This window comes from Heptranchias perlo, chromosome 21 (assembly GCF_035084215.1).
Source record: "Heptranchias perlo isolate sHepPer1 chromosome 21, sHepPer1.hap1, whole genome shotgun sequence".
Lineage (NCBI taxonomy): Eukaryota > Metazoa > Chordata > Chondrichthyes > Hexanchiformes > Hexanchidae > Heptranchias > Heptranchias perlo.
The window spans coordinates 11,999,414-12,017,489 of record NC_090345.1 but is presented as its reverse complement, the minus strand read 5'-3'; the positions used below and the strand labels follow the sequence as shown (position 1 = coordinate 12,017,489).

Below are 18,076 nucleotides of genomic sequence, written 5' to 3'. Positions count from 1 at the left end.
TTCTTAACTGTTATTTTGCTTTGCAAATACAGTTAAATAGTCAAGAGGAATAAAGTTCAGTTTACTTGTAAGGCCACTGTTTTCTAAAGCAACATTTGCTTAAACTTATATTTGGTAATTATTTAATATATTAATTATGCAGATGGTCTCATGAGTTTCATCGTGTAAATAATATATGTGGTTATCCTTTTAATTATCACAAAGAGATGTGATTTTTTTGACACAAGCTTTTAAGAGGGCCAAAGATCAAGTATCAACATGTTTGGGTTTTTAACGTCATAAATATTTGATTCCGTGGAAATACTGGATAATTTCTTTGCTTGGTGGAGGGGTCGTAGTTCACCCCAATGAAAAATAAAAATGTGCAATAATGGATAGTAGGGAGCGAGTTACAGAGCTGTCATTTCTAATTGAGAGATTCAGGTGACATCATACACTTTGAGAGCAAAGCTCAAAATTTCCCCTTGGACCCCTCCATGAGATAAGATTATAATCTTGAACCCATTCTCCTGCATTTTTAGAATACATCCCAGATAATGACTTTAAGTGTGATTAAGTTTTTTCTTCTCACCATTTTGGGCTGATGCACAGGTTTTTTTTTTAAGTACATTCTGGGTCTGGAAGATAAAATGACAGCTGAAATAATGAAGTGCGACATTCGGAGCAGATTATTAAATATAGACCAGATCCCCAGGATTGGGTTACAGAGATGATGTTATTAACTGTGAAAGTGCAGCTCAAGTGGTTTATGAACATCAAATCGACGCTCACCCCAAGGCTGTTACTCCGCGCAACAAGGAAAAACATCTGACAAATACGTTGTGCTGCATAATGTATGAGAGAATTGAGGGGTGAGCTTCAAGAGGTCCAAGGAGGCTGAGAGGGCAGTCTGGCCTTCTCTTCAAGAGGGTCCTGGTACCACGCCAGACTCGGCACCCTTCTCCAGCTTTTCTGGTCTCCTTGGGCGGGCGAGCGCCCGAGAGGCAGTGGTGGGGGAAACCTGTCTGGCGATATGCTAATAGGGTGACCTCTCCCTGACCCCGCCAACTTTGCAGCGGTCAGCGCCAGGGGTCACTGGTGGGCCGATGCTGGGATCAGAGACCCCTGAGCTTTTGGCTTCGCTCGAATCTTGTAGTTTTTAATTGTACAGTGACTTTCAATTCCACCGATCCAATATGTAACAGATGACATATAGGGAGTGATTTTAACTTTTAAATCAGCGGGCGGAAAACAGGTGATGGTGAACCGGCAGCTCACTTTAACCTTGGCCGATTTTCTTTTCCATTAACGTCAACGGAAAAGTAAAATCGGGGAGGAGGTAAAATGGGCGGCTGATTTAATCCCTCCAGTTTCCCCAAGGGTGGGTTAGATTATAATTACCCTCCTAAAGTAATTTATTAATATCTTCTGACCTCTACTATTGTACTAATGTAATTGTCGGTATTTTCTTATGGTGAGAGTGTTCTTTTTTTAAGGTATTTTCTCTCTCTATAGACTGGGCATGGCGGGGGGAGGGGAGGAACCTGTCTTGCGCAGTAACGGGACGATAGCGAATCAGCAGCTTGCTTTACGCTCCGCCCAAATGTCCTTTCCATTGAAGTCGAAGAGAAAGAAAGTGGGCTGCTGATTTGTTATCATCTGTTTGGCACTCGCACCAAAGACCAATTTCATCCTCTGAGAATGGATCGTGGGTTTCTGGATTCAATCCATTACATCTCACTCAGCCTTGAGTTCACAGCATATCCTGCTACAGATTTTATACAGAGAAGTGACTTGTGAATACACACCGTTATAAATTTTGGTTAGGGTCTCTTATTTCTCCACTGACTGGGTTGCAGAATCTACTCTTTTTGGCGGACGAAACCTCTTCGAGGCCACCCTGCTTGAGGTCGGATGCAATGCACCTATGCCCTCTCGTGCTCCCATTGTTCGACAATGGGAAAGTGTGCAGGGATGTGGAAAGATGACTGATTCTTCCCGCAGCTTCAGACATTCCCAGGGCTGCTTCAAAGAACATGGGAGATGCCGATTCTCTTCTGTGCATCCAGCTGCTTTCCTTTACAGGGGCTGGATTCTGAAACCTCTGTCATTATTTCTTTTAATACAATGACACCTTCCCCCCGATATGACAGTTTTCCAGTGGCTGATGGTTAAGGTTAATAAATAGCAGCACTAATGTCAGTGCTGATCAGCAAGGACACAAGGATGACTAGCACGCAGAGGGGTAATGCCACACTGTTGCAGTTGGGGGCACTCTTCTAGGGTTAGGGGCTCTGAATTGTCGAGGGCAAATCTCTGTGAGGGTTCTCCCCCTTGTCCACTCTAACGTCGGCAGAAGAGCCAGGGAAATCCTGGAAAAATTTCTCCGGGGTTTCTGCTGCTCTTCTGCTGAAGTTACAGCGGACAAGCTGCTTCCACTGGCAAGAGGGTCGGTAACCAGAGGACACAGATTTAAGGTAATTGGCCAAAAGAACCAGAGGGGAGATGGTGTAATGGTGTGGAATGCACTGCTTTAAAAGGTGGCGGAAGCATATTGAATAGTAACTTTCAAAAGGGAATTCGATATATACTTGAAGGGGAAAAATTTGCAGGGCTATGGAGAAAGAGCAGGGGAGTGGGACTAATTGGATAGCTCTTTCAAAGAGCTGGCACAGGCATGATGGGCCGGATGGCCTCCTTCTGTGCTGTATGATTCTATGAGAACCTGTGCAAATTCACCCCGTTGTCAGAGATGCTCTTCTAAGGTTAGGGGTTAAGACACATTGTTGGGATGGAGCACATGAAAGCTTAAAATAAAAAAGAAATATGGACTGAGCAAAGGAGCGGTGGACCAGAACATCATAAAATGTCTCAGATGATCTGGACATGTAAACAGAGTAAATGACAGATTGTTACATGCCCTTATAAGTCGAGAACACTAGTCAAGAATAAGGTCACAAAAACTCTGCTTAAAGTGTACTGAGGACGATTAGTTTCATGGAAGCAGAATGTCTCCCATCTGATAGTAAGGGTGATTGTCATTTTATTTGCTCATGAACCCATCCATTGAACTAACAGTAAAGTGATGCTGGCTGATCATGACTTCTTCTGGAGGGGGAGGGTGAACAGCCAGTAGTCGTGGTCCATATTGGTACCAACGACATAGGTAATAAAAGGGATGGGGTCCTGCAAGGTGAATTTAAGGAGTTAGGAGATAAATTAAAAAGCAGGACTTCAAAGGTAGTGATCTCAGGATTACTACCGGTGCCACGTGCTAGTGAGTATAGGAACAGGAGAATAGACAGGATGAATGCGTGGCTGCAGGGATGGTGTAGGAGGGAGGGATTTAGATTCCTGGGACATTGGGACCGGTTGTGGGGAAGGTGGGACCTGTACAAGCGTGACGGGTTACACCCGAGCAGGACCGGGACAAATGTCCTCGCGGGGGTGTTTGCTAGTGCTGTTGGGGAAGGTTTAAACTAGAGTGGCAGGGGGATGGGAACCTGAGCAGGGAGTCAGAAGGGAATAAAGTTGAGAGCAGCAAGAGAGGGGAAGACCCAGGGGAAATCTACAATACAAATAGTACAAACAGTTGTTCAAGAACAAGTGAAAGGGAAAAGCGTAGAGCAGCGGAAAGAAAGTGTACTTTAGGCACGACAGATAAAATAAAAACTAGAAGGCGTAAGGCGATTAACCCAGCATCAAAGCTGTGGCAGGGGGTTGGGAACCTGAGCAGGGAGACAGAGGAAAGCGTGTCAGGAAGGGACAGAAGGTATGGAGTAAAAGGTAAAGTGTTAAAAAAGGAAAAAGCAGGAACTAAGTGTCACAAAACATATTTGAAAGTTCTTTATCTGAATGCACGTAACATTCGTAACAAAATGGACGAGTTAACGGCACAAATAACGATGTATGGGTATGATCTTGTGGCCATTACAGAAACATGACTGCAGGGTGACAACGACTGGGAATTAAATATGCCAGGTTATTTAACAATCAGGAAGGACAGGCAGGAAGGAAGGGGAGGTGGGGTGGCTATGTTAATAAAGGAAGGAATCACTGTAATACAGAGAAATGATATTGGGACAAAGGATCAGGATAATGAAACAGTTTGGGTAGAGATAAGGAATAATAAGGGGAAAAAAACACAAGTGGGCGTAGTATATAGGCCTCCTAATAGTTGCAACTCTGCTGGAAGAAGTATTAATCAGGAAATAGTCGGGGCATGTAATAAGGGAACAGCTATAATTATGGGGGATTTTAACTATCATATTAACTGGACAAATCAAATTGGGCAGGGCAGCCTTGAGGAAGAGTTTATTGAATGTATTAGGGATGGATTTCTTGAGCAGTATGTAACTGATCCAGGTCCAAGCAACCTTGGACCTGGTCCTGTGTAATGAGCCAGGATTAATTAATAATGTCCGAGTTAAGGATCCCCTTGGAATGAGTGACCATAACATGGTTACATTCCATATCCAATTAGAGGGTGAGAAGGTTGGTTCTCAAACAAGCGTACTGAGCTTGAATAAAGGAGACTATGATGGTATGAGAGCGGAATTGATTAAAGTGGACTGGGAAAATAGATTAAAGGGTAAGACGGTACATGAGCAGTGGTGTTCATTTAAGGAGTTATTTTACAACTTTCAAAAAAAAAATATTCCACTGAGGAAAAAAGGGTGTAAAAGAAATGACAGCCATCCTTGGCGAAGTAAAGAAATTAAGGATAGTATCCGACTAAAAACAAGGACATATAAGATAGCCAAACTTCGTGGGAGGATAGAAGATTGGGAAGTCTTCAAAAGACAGCAAAAAGTAACTAAAGGATTGATTAAGAAAGGGAAGATAGATTATGAAAATAAATTAGCAAAAAATATAAAAACAGATAGCAAGAGTTTCTACAGTTATATAAAAAGATAAAGGGTGGCTAAGGCAAACGTAGGTCTCTTAGAGGATGAGACCGGGAAATTAATGGTGGGAAACATGGAGATGGCAAAAATGCTGAACAAATATTTTGTTTCAGTCTTTACGGTAGAGGACACTAAGAATATCCCAACACTGGACAAACAGGGGGCTCGAGGGGGGGAGGAGCTAAATACAATTAAAATCACTAAGGAATTGGTACTCAGTAAATTAATGGGACTCAAGGCGGATAAATCCCCTGGACCTGATGGCTTACATCCAAGGGTCTTGAGGGAAGTGGCAGTAGGGATTGTGGATGCTTTGGTAATAATTTTCCAAAATTCTCTGGACTCGGCAAAGGTCCCGGCAGATTGGAAAACTGCTAATGTAACACCCTTATTTAAAAAGGGTAGTAGGCAGAAGGCTGGAAATTATAGACCAGTTAGCCTAACATCTGTGGTGGGTAAAATTTTGGAGTCTATTATTAAGGAGACAGTAGCGGAACATTTGGATAAACATAATTTAATAGGACAAAGTCAGCATGGCTTTACGAAGGGGAAGTCATGTCTGACAAATTTGCTTGAGTTCTTTGAGGATATAACGTACAGGGTGGATAAAGGGGAACCAGTGGACGTAGTATATTTAGACTTCCAGAAGGCATTCGACAAGGTGCCACATAAAAGATTATTGCTCAAGATAAAGAATCACTGGATTGGGGGTAATATTCTGGCATGGGTGGAGGATTGGTTATCTAACAGGAAGCAGAGAGTTGGGATAAATGGTTCATTCTCGGACTGGCAACCAGTAGCCAGTGGTGTTCCGCAGGGGTCGGTGCTGGGTCCCCAACTCTTTACAATCTATATTAACGATTTGGAGGAGGGGACCGAGTGTAACATATCAAAGTTTGCAGATGATACAAAGATGGGAGGGAAAGTAGAGAGTGAGGAGGACATAAAAACCTACAAGGGGATATAGACAGGCTGGGTGAGTGGGCGGAGATTTGGCAGATGCAATACAATATTGGAAAATGTGAGGTTATGCACTTTGGCAGGAAAAATCAGAGAGCAAGTTATTATCTTAATGGCAAGAAACTGGAAAGTACTGCAGTACAAAGGGATCTGGGGGTCCTAGTGCAAGAAAATCTATAAGTTAGTATGCAGGTGCAGCAGGTGATCAAGAAGGCCAACGGAATGTTGGCTTTTATTGCTAGGGGGATAGAATATAAAAACAGGGAGGTATTGCTGCAGTTATATTAGGTATTGGTGAGACCGCACCTGGAATACTACATACAGTTTTGGTCTCCATACTTAAGAAAAGACATACTTGCTCTCGAGGCAGTACAAAGTAGGTTCACTCAGTTAATCCCGGGGATGAGGGGGCGGACATATGAGGAGAGGTTGAGTAGATTGGGACTCTACTCATTGGAGTTCAGAAGAATGAGAGGCGATCTTATTGAAACATATAAGATTGTGAAGGGGCTTGATCGGGTGGATGCGGTAAGGATGTTCCCAAGGATGGGTGAAACTAGAACGAGGGAGCATAATCTTAGAATAAGGGGCTGCTCTTTCAAAACTGAGATGAGGAGAAACTTCTTCACTCAGAGGGTGGTAGGTCTGTGGAATTTGCTGCCCCAGGAAGCTGTGGAAGCTACATCATTAAATAAATTTAAAACAGAAATAGACAGTTTCCTAGAAGTATAGGGAATTAGGGGTTACGGGGAGCGGGCAGGAAATTGGACATGAGTTTAGATTTGAGGTTAGGATCAGATCAGCCATGATCTTATTGAATGGCGGAGCAGGCTCGAGGGGCCGATTGGCCTACTCCTGCTCCTATTTCTTATGTTCTTATGTTCTTATGTTCTTCTCTGACGATCAGTGTGTGATTTGTACACACATATATATATATATATATATATATACATATATACATACATATACATATATATATATATATTTATATATATACACTTCCTGCAAATGTTTCCTGTAAATGTCTCAGCTTCTTTCCCACCCTCTAATCCTTTCTGTCACCCTCTGTCTTTCTGCCTATCTTTTATTTGTCTTCGGCTGGTATTGCACTCTTTCTGTCTCCCGCAGCTTCTTTTTCAATGGTTTTCACACACTTCTGTTGTTGATTCTGCAGATCTCTCTCTCTCCAACTCTTCTCTCATTCTTTCTATAAGAAAAATCCTGTGGGTATAAAATTAACTTGCTGGGGGTCTGATTACAGCTGCTGTATGCCATATTACATTATGGTACCAGTTCTGAACATGGCTGTGAAAGGTTTGCACAGGAAATATGAACAGACATCTACAAATATTATTTTATCCGTCGTCATCCCTGGATATTTTGCCATGTTTGGGAGTTCATTTCGCATTCTGTCAAATTAGATTCATGGGTGTTTACTGCTGGTAAGTTTTAGTGGATAGTCATTCTACAGCTGGGGGAGGTGCCTGGGCTTGGGGATGAGTGCAGAGCAAAATGTCACTAGTCCCTCCTCTTCTTACCAAACTTCCTTTTCGCTTGCTCCCAGATTGAGGATACCCACATGCCTGATGTAATTTGCTACTGCAGCTTCATAATGGAAGAGGACTATTGTACGATGTGAGGGACAGTGCCCCGGCAAACTCTGTTCAATAACAGCTTTTCGGGATCTCGAAATTAACTGGAAATGGCATTGTTTCTAGGCTGAGAAAATCTGATGAATGTAATGATGTTCAGGTGGTTCAATTTGCTTTTGCCATATTTCTTTATAAAGTAACACTTGTTAAAACCCCTCTCAGGAAAATGAATGGAACCAGTCCTGACTCATGGCCTGACTTTGTTTATCTCATAACCAACAGCTCACTCAAAAATGGCACTCTCGACACTCATTTCTGTTTTTATGTTATATTATATATCTACAAAAGGTGGCAACATCTAGATGCAAAAATAACTACAAGCTAAGCACAGCAAATTGTATTAACTGTTTCCAGGACAGATTTTCAAAATGTCACCCTATCTTGTACTTTTGGCTGCTGCCTGTGTGCTCTTGCTTTCCCAGACATTACACATACAAACTCTTAACCATGAACACAGCTCCAAGGGGAAGAGAAGCTTGCAAGTAATTACCTTGAATATTAAGAGTACAATAAGTCATAATCATCACCATTCATTCATTTTAATCCCATCACTAAACTCTCTTATGCATTTTATTGCATCACAAAAGTTAGGATTTGCACCTATGCTATTCAGAGTGGTACAGATACGAGACTAATTGGGTCTTATTAGATCTACAATGAATTGCCGTTTCTATTTGGTGCCTTTCTGGGAATTTCATTAAGTGCGTTGCAATGTCCCACTGATATGGATTTAATATAGAAGTATTGAAGAACTTAAGTTCCCAGATTCCGTAACTAATTCTCAAGGCCTAAAGATATTCAGCATCTTACCTCACCTGAAAATAAATCCTTTTATCCCATTTATTGGGGAGTTTTTCCATTACTTGCTATGGCGGACTTGCTTCATTGCTGACAATGCCTTCGTGCTGCCTGAGAAGATTGGGGATCTGCCATACACATGGTTGCCAGCTGGGGTGCCATTTTCCACGAACGATTAGCAGCTGCAGTTTCAAAGACAAAATCTTGCCACTGTTCTTATGGATTGGTGGAATTAATGCTCCCAAAGCTTCTGACAACTTCAGGTGGCTCTCCATTATATCTAAAACCCATCCAATTCATAACCTGCTTAAACTGGAGCAATGGATGGACTAGGCCTAGCAAATCCACCAGCATTATTTTATTTCAAAAGCTTTGGTGAGCTTAACCTTGTTAGGTTCATATCATGTTCACAGTGGTCTGGTGGGCGGTGGTATGGAGTGGACTGGAAACAGAATCCTTCCAGACAGGCCACTCAGCTTAGCACTCGGCCTAGGTATTACATTAATTTGAAATGTTATTAGCTCTGTACCATAGATAAAGAGGTGATAATGAAGCGTTTTCTTGATCAGTCTGTATTGTGACTGCCTCTGGCACCTTCTCTTTGATGAATCATGGCACTTGTGCAGCAAGTCACGCTGCCCACAATAAGCTAGAGATTCCATGGGATGTGACACCCACGCAAATTAGCAGGCCGTTATTGTGCCCAAATAGGTCCATCCATTTTCCTTGTAGAGTGAGACACTTATGCCTCAGCACAAGGCTTGATGAGTGTTATGACCTCAGATTTAGACCACTTGATTTTGTAAGAGGCACTGATTTATATGTCTCTTAATAAAAAGTCATCTGCGCATATCTCCTCTCAGGCTTGCAAATTTTTCATCTGCAAACTCATACGGATATAAGCTCTGCTAATAATTCTGTGGCGGTGATAAAGAAGAGCGGGAGCACTGGACATTCATGTCGAGTTTCCATTGTCAGCTTAGCGCACTCTAACAATAACTCATTTGTCAGCAATTCTGCAGTTAGCTCTTTACAAAGGAGCTTGTACAAGGAAATGAAAGCCCTGCCAATTCATTGTATAGACAGCACAGGTATAGAATATTCAATTTCCACTCTTTTCTGTGCCAAATGAGATTACAGGCACTGCAGCCTTGATGCATTTTGTCCATATCAGAGTTACTAAGTGACTGTAGACGATCTGCTGGCTGTCCGCTCCTAGAAAAGCCCACTTAAGAACATAAGAGCATAAGAAATAGGAGCAGGAGTAGGCCATACGGCCCCTCGAGCCTGCTCCGCCATTCAATCAGATCGTGGCTGATCTTTGACCTCAACTTCATTTTCCCGCCTGATCCTCATATACCCTTGATTCCCCTAGAGTCCAAAAATCTATCGATCTCAGTCTTGAATATACTCAACGGCTGAGCACTCACAGCCCTCTGGGGTAGAGAATTCCAAATATTCACAACCCTTTGAGTGAAGAAATTCATCCTCATCTCAGTCTTGAATGGCCGACCCCTTATCCTGAGACTATGCCCCCTAGTTCTAGACTCTCCAGCCAGGGGAAACAACCTCTCAGCATCTACCCTGTCAAGCCCCCTCAGAATCTTATATGTTTCGATGAGATCACCTCTCATTCTTCTAAACTCCAGAGAGTATAGGGCCATTCTACTCAATCTCTCCTCAAAGGACAACCCTCTCATCCCAGGAATCAATCTAATGAACCTTCGTTGCACCGCCTCTAAGGCAAGTATATCCTTCCTTAGGTAAGGAGACCAAAACTGTACACAGTACTCCAGGTATGGTCTCACCAAAGCCCTATACAATTGCAGCAAGACATCCTTACTCTTGTACTCCAACTCCCTTGCAATAAAGGCCAACATACCATTTGCCTTCCTAATTGTTTGCTGTACCTGCATGTTAACTTTCTGTGTTTCATGTACAAGGGCGTCCAAATCCCTCTGAACACCAACATTTAATAATTTCTCACCATTTAAAAAATATTCTGTTTTTCTATTCTTAAGGTACGAGAGTGCAATGCGCCCCACAATAGAACAGCTTGCTATCACTAAATGTCCAGCCTCACACGATGACAAGGTTCCAGGATCACAGAGAGAAAGACAGACAGAAATTATGGGAAATGTACCTCAGTGCGAGACAACTCCTTAAGAGGAGGGGAAAAAGAAAGAAAATATCTTGCAAACTCCTCCCTGCCACTCAACACATACCGATGGAAAAAATAGATAATTACATAATATAATTATAATGGACAAACATTAATGTATTCCTGTAACATTCCTTTATCTGCCATTTTAATGAAAGTGCCACACAGGTTAACTACTCTATTAAAATGGTGGCTGGAAGAATGTTATCCACACATGTTAAGTGTTCATCTCCTATAAGCAACAGTAAGTTCCAGCTCTTCATAATAAAAGTTACCATTTACTATTCTTATTGCTTTAGTTTAAAAAAACGTTATTTCATTTCAAAACAGCCTGTTCAGGAGTTCTGTGCTATTAATCCAGTCTAAACAGTCACTCCCTCCAACATGTGTACCATCTTCAAGATGCAGCAAAGCAACTCGTCAAGGCTTCTTCAACAGCACCTCCCAAACCCGTGACCTCCACCACCTAAAAAGACAAGGGCAGTAGGTGGAGGGGAACACCACCTGGACATTCCCCTCCAAGTCTCGCGCCATCTCAACTTGCACATAAATTGCCGTTCCTTCATCATCACTGGGTCAAAATCCTGCAACTCCCGACCTAACAGCATTGTGGGAATACCTTCACCGCATGGAGTGCACTAGTTCGAGAAGACAGCCCACCACCACCTTCACAGGGTGACTAGGGATGGGCAATAAACACTGGCCATGACAGCAATGCCCACATCCCGAGAATGAATTTTAACAAACATAGAATCTACTGCACAGAAAGAGGCCGTTCACCCAACTGGCCTTATGCCAGTGATTTACTCCACACGAAACTCCTCCTACTCTAATTATCTCTTCCCAACCTTCCCCCATATTCCTCTTCCCTTTTCCCTCATTCATGCATCAAACTTTCCCTTAAATACATCAATGCCGTCCGATTCAACCACTCCCTGTGCTGCAGAGTTCCACATTCACACCACGCTGCGTAAAGAAATTCCCCCTAAATTCTTTATTTGATATTTTCGTGGCTCTCTTATAGTTACACCTCCCTTGTTCCGGAAGAAAAGACAAGGACTTGCGCCAAAAATACTCAGCAAAGCCCTGACATTTCTTCAGCATACGAATGAGGTCCTAGCAGGATCGTCGTAAGTCACAGTCTGGTTGAGGAATCCTAAATTGCCAATTAAAACAGAGAAAAAGAAACAAAACAGACAAAAGTCTTCTCTGTTTTCTTGCTCTTTCGCCCTGAAGCATCTGTCACCTGGTCTGGGGAGTTCTTCAAACCGTGAGTACTGTAATGAAATTCCTGCTTGATCCTGACTACATCCTGTCATGAAGTTGGATATCATCACCATCATCCACACAAGTAATTCCAAAGAGTTTTTTTTTTCACAATTCAAACAACCGAAACTATTAAAAATCAATTTTTTAAAAAAAATCAACTTTCCTAGAGATTGTCGTCGAGCGCTGCTCATGCCATGAAAGAACACTTCATGTCCCAACAGGGACTCGTTGAGTATTGACGACTTTTCAAACACCATAAATATTCAACAGTTGTGCCTCCCTTCACAACCAATCCATGACTTCCGCACTTTTGAGTTGTGAGGCCAGCTCCCTCATTGAATATTTATGTTCTGGTGAGACTTTGCTGGATGCTCCATTTCTAGTTTGGGGCAAAAGTGCAGAGTAAGCATGAAGGGGGGGGCGGGGGGGGGGAAGAGGGAGGCAGAGACCAAATGCAGATCCATTGTGAGCAAATCTGAGCAGGATGTGTGGAATTTTTGAACTTTAACTCTTCAAAGACCAAGAGTCCGTCCTGTGTTGATGATACATTGAATCGTACAGGGATTCTGTGATAGTAATCCAGTCTACCTGCCTTTTATAACTGCCGAAAGTCAGAATGTTTACCCAGAGCACGTTCAACAGCTGGATTCAACTTTCTCAAAATAAAGGTAGGTCTTCCTGCAGTGCCATTCCCAATGCAGGAATAGTTGGAACAGCCAAGTAGATTGATCCTAAAGTAACATCCTTGAAAACGTTAGGTGAAGACCAGGCCAATAAATATTGCATTGTTTTATTCTAAAAGGTTTACTGCAAGCGAACTTTTTTCGGAATTAAGATTCTTCGGGCAGAGTCTGACTCTCCTTAAGTTCAAGGATTTTCATGAGGGCATAGAACTCCTTTGAAAATCATAGTGAAAAGAAAATAGGAAACACAGTAACCAGTTTAATGTACTGGGGTCCACCTATAGGGGGCCGGGGAAACAATTCAAACAGAAGCCAGAAGACTCTATGCTGTGACCATTCTGATCATTGCAACGACACAAAATTAAAACTGATGATTTTGCCAAAACCCTCCCACCACTGAGCTGTTGTTAATTTTCTATTCAGTGCGATTTCTCTCTTTCTTATATGTAGAGGGTAAATAAATGAACTGAAACTAATTTAGATTCACTGGGAATTTCCTCCCAATCCAACTTCAGCGGAAGATCGACAGGAATCCCATTTACACGTCTTCCCAGGTTTTCCGCAGGAATGCTCCTCCGGGTGCCACAAGGAAAGCTTGGGCCTTCCTTGCCCTGGGCATCCCTCCCTCACCCACTGACATCCCCTTCTGACCATTCACTTTAGTGCCGGGGGCCTTTCCTTCTGGTGCCCAGCGACAGCCTCTTGTCACCCGATTTTAACGGGCAAGTCGGCCAGTGGCATGTTAACGAGGACTGGCCGTTGAAATCGTCTGGGGGTCCCCACTGCCGCTCCTGGATGGACCGGCCGCTCGCTATGCCACGTTCCTGCCCAGGAGTTAAAATCAATGGCAACGTGTGAGAAATTGGTCTGTGCCAGTAGCGCAAAACAAGCTTATAATGAATTGGCAGCTCGTTTTACGCCACACCTGATTTTCACCTCCAATGTGTGAGAGAGAGAATGGGCATGATTTTCACTTGGAGCCGGGTGGTAGATGTTCGCATGGGGAACCCGGAAGGCAAGTGAGTGCGTTGCAATCTGCGACCGCAACTGAACTGAGGGTAATTATTTATGCTTCCGGGTTCCCCATGCACCGGCCAGCCAGATCGACAGGCTGCCTGTCAGGAGGGAAAGAAGCTGAGAATCGGAAAGGAGGGAGGGAGAGAGGAAGAGATCGTGGGCAGTGGACAACATGGTGGGGAGCAGTGGGGGGGGGGTGGTGAAATGATCGGGGCGGGAGAACAGTCAGAGGTCGGAGAAGGCTGGAGACATTAGAAGAAGACTGGGGGCATCGTGAGGCTGGTCGGTGACATCAGTGGGGGGGGGGGGGTTGTTGGTGATATCAGTGAAGCAGGGTGAGGGAGAGGGGTTGGAGACATCGGCGGGGTTGGAGACATTGGGAGGGTTGGAGAAATCGGGGGGAGTCGGTCACGTTGGAGATGGGGAGGTCGGAGACACATGGGGGGGCGGTCGGTGACATCGAAGTGGGGGGGGTCGGTGACATTGAAGTCGGGGGGGGGTCAGTGACATCGAAGGTCGGGGGGGGGTCGGAGACATCGGAGGAGGAGGGTCAGAGACATCGGAAGAGGAGCGGGTTCGGAGACATTGGAGGAGGAGGGGGTCGGAGACATTGGAGGAGGGGGTCGGAGACATTGGAGGAGGGGAGTCGGTGACATCGGAGGAGGGGGTCGGAGACATCGGAGGAGGAGGGAGTCGGTGACATTGGAGGAGGAGAGTCGGAGACATCGGAGGAGGGGGTCGGAGACATTGGAGGAGGGGAGTCGGAGACATCGGAGGAGGGGGTTGGAGACATCGGAGGAGGGGGGGTCGGTGACATCGGAGTGGGGGGGGTCGGTGACATCGGAGCGGGGGGGGGTCGGTGACATCGGGGGGGGGGGGGGGTGCTGGAGGCATTGGAGGAGGCGGTCTCGGCATTCAGGGTGAGGGGGGCGGCCAATCGCGGGGCTCCGTGAGCTTGTTGGGCCTGGATGAAGCACTCATGCTCCTCTTGACCCACAAGCAGTGCGATAAAGGCCCTCACCTCATGGATCCAGCCAGTCTCACCTCCTCTCACCTGATGAGAATCAGAAGCGATGGGAAATCCGTGCAGGTAAGGTTAAATACCTTTTACTTTTATAATCCACAAAAAATCAAGTACCTCAACTATCGCAATGAGGCACATTGTTCCTTTAACAATCTGCCCGCTGGCATTAAGTGGGGACGAGACTTCCGAGTTTTGGATGCGGGGGCATCTAAACCCGCCTGGGTTAAACCCGGAAGTGGGCACGTTAGAGCCGGGTTGCGGTCCCACTTCAAGAGTCTGTTATTTTTACCTCCCACCTGCCCCCAACCCACATGTTCTTTGGGATTGAAATTGTAGCAGAAACAGGCCGTAGCCAATCGGAAGTCCATTTTACACTCCGCCCGATTTTCCTTCCCACTGGGCGAAGTATAAAACTGTCTGCTGATTCACTACAGTCCAAAACAAATTTATACCTCATTGTGGGTGAGAGAGTGAGAGGAAGAGAAAACACTTCATTAGCTGTGAAGCGCTTTGGGACATTCTGAGGATGTGAAAGGTGCTACATAAATGCAAATTCTTGAAGGTTCACTAGATTAATTCCTGGGATGAGAGGATTGTCCTGTGAGGAGTGATTGAGTAAAATGGGCCTATGTTCTCTGGAGTTTAGAAGAATGAGAGGTGATCTCATCGAAATGTATAAAATTCTTAGAGGGCTTGACAGGGTAGATGTTCAGAGGTTGTTTCCCCTGGCTGGAGAATCGAGAACTAAGGGGCATAGTCGCAGGATAAGGGGTCGGCCATTTAGGACTGAGATGAGGAGGAATTTCTTCACTCAGAGGGTGGTGAATCTTTGGAATTCTCAACCCGAGGGCTGTGGATGCTCAATTGTTGAGTATATTCAAGATGTGGAGATGCCGGTGATGGACTGGGGTTGACAATTGTAAACAATTTTACAACACCAAGTTATAGTCCAGCAATTTTATTTTAAATTCACAAGCTTTCGGAGGCTTCCTCCTTCCTCAGGTGAAGCCTCCGAAAGCTTGTGAGTATATTCAAGACTGAGATTGATAGATTTTTGAACTCCAAGGGAATCAAGTGAGAAAGTGGAGTTGAGGTTGAAGATCAGCCATGATCTTATTGAATGGCAGAGCAGACTCGAGGGGCTGTCCGGCCTATTCCTATTTCTTATGTTCTGCTCAAACAGCACCTTGGTTGAGACCATCTGACTCAGTGCAGACCAAGGATTGAACCTAAGACCTCCCTGCTTCTCGCTCTATTACTCACTGGATAAACTCACTGAGCCATCAAGTCAGCCAGTCACTGACAAAAACAAAATACTGTATCATAGTCCTGTTTCTCCATTCTGTAATACAGGACTTTTGAGCTCTTGCCAGTCCTTTAATTGAATCACTTTGCTCTATTCCAGCTTGGAGATGACACATCACAGAAGGTTGGATGAGAAACACTTCAGTGAATTTTCAAATAAAAAAAAGAGCATAATTACATAAAATATATCACTTTTATTTCAATCAAGAAGGTTCTGAGTACTAAGTCTTGTTACTAGTATATGTGCTATTTAAAGAGGAGTTATAGTAAAAATTATTCATAAAATTCTGATAACATTTTTAGCACAATGACTTATTTTGCTCTTCAGGCAGAAACTGTCACTCTGCTGGGATATTGCTATAGCTCTACAATGTTTGAGGCAATAATGCTGCAATGCTATGACAGTGTCTCCTGCCTGACTTCTACCCAAATAGTTTTCTATTACAGGCCTCTATAATGCATGGAAAGGAAAGAATAAAACACTTTGTATTATAAAATGATACACAAGCTACGAGAAAAGATTGGATGGGCTGCGGTTGTTTTCTTTGGAACAAAGGAGGCTGAGGGGAGATTTAATTGAGGTGTATAAAATTATCACGGGACCTGATAGAGTGGATAGGGAGGACCTATTTCCCTCAGCAGAGGGGTCAGTGACCAGGGGGCATAGATTCAAAGTAATTGGTGGAAGGATTAGACAGGAGCTGAGGAGAAATCTTTTCACCCGGAGGGTGGTGGGTGTCTGGAACTCACTGCCTGAAAGGATGGCAGAGGCAGAAACCCTCAACTCATTTAAAAGTACTTGGATGAGCAGTTGAAGTGCCGTAACTTACAGGGCTACGGACCAAGTGCTGGAAAGTGGGATTGAACTGGATAGCTCTTTTTCGGCTGGCACGGAAACAATGGGCCGAATGGCCTCCTTCTGTGCCGTAACTTTCAATGATTCTATGACAACACAATCTGGAAAATGAGTGCCACACCCTAACTGTACAACAGAACTTGACCCATTTCATTGAACAAAATTTTGATCCATTTGATGGAAAATCAACTTTATTCACAAGGGTAGAGGCTCTCCCATTGTGCTTCATAATAGAACAATTTGAATTTATATAGCGCCTTTAATGTAGGAAAACATCCCAAGGCGCTTCACAGGAGCGTAATCAGACAAAAAATTTGACACTGAGCCAAAGGAGGAGATATTAGGACAGGTGACTAAAAGCTTGGTCAAAGAGCTAGGTTTTAAGGATGGTCTTAACGGAGGAGAGGTTTAGGGAGGGAATTCCAGAGCTTAGGGCCTAGACGGCTGAAGGCACAGCCAACAATGGTGGGGCGAAGGAAGAGGGGGATGCACAAGAGTCCGGAGTTGGAGGAATGCAGAGTTGGCGGAGGGTTGTAGGGCTGGAGGAGGGGTTACAGAGATAGGAAAAGTACTGGCTTGGCTTATTAAATGAGGAGGAAACTAGCTGATTGAAATGATTTTATACTCGTCACCCAAATTAAAATTACGATTGGACTAGTGGCATTGCCCATGGAAAGCAAGGACGAGCAATTTTCCCTCAGAGTGCATTAATGATGCTGTAGTTATAAGCATGGAGATACGTTGCTTCTGGAGCTTATAAAACTCCATCTAGTGGTAGAAGTGTGCAGCTGCAGGCGTGACAATGTGTCACAGAATGGTGATGCCAAAAAAAAGTGCATGCCATACATAGAAAATTTGATACATTATGGATTTCTTATGATGACTGAAATTCAAATTAGAGTTAAATAGGTCAGACTAAAACTAAAACTGAAATTATTTTTAAGACCAAAAATAACATTGGTCAGTCACCCCACCTTTTGGAAATTAAAACCAGTTAAGAAAGTTCGACCTGTCATTCGAATCTAGGGTTGCCAACTCTGGTTGGACGTAATCCTGGAGGTTTCATCACATGATCTTCCACCTCCAACTGCCCTGCCCAGTCAATTTCTTTTCCACCTCCAATATTTTTTAAAATTAATAAATGAAAGTGTTCAAAGAAAATGAATAGATACACAATTTTTTTTAATGCCCGTGTGAATTTTCTCCCAGGTTGCTCACGGGAGTGTCTAGATTGATCTTTAATTCCTAGAGTCTCCAGGGCAATCCTGGAGGGTTGGCAACCCTACCTCAAAACCCCAAGTTATTACTTCTCAACATTTCTTCCAGATTTTGAGAATCCAGGACAAGAATTCAGATGCGAGATTTCTGACGAAGTCTGATTAAAACTAAATAAGATCAAACATTTGGGAACCAAAGACTAGACTAAAGCTAAGTGTAAACTTATTCCGAAGACGGTGTGTGAATT

General features: G+C 43.8%; 1 protein-coding gene across 2 annotated transcripts in view; it reads right to left on the bottom strand.

The window, feature by feature from the left end:
• The window catches only part of LOC137339976 (VPS10 domain-containing receptor SorCS1-like), a 462,228-nt gene that overhangs the window by 90,075 nt on the left and 354,077 nt on the right, over window positions 1-18,076 (bottom strand). The window lies entirely within an intron of this gene.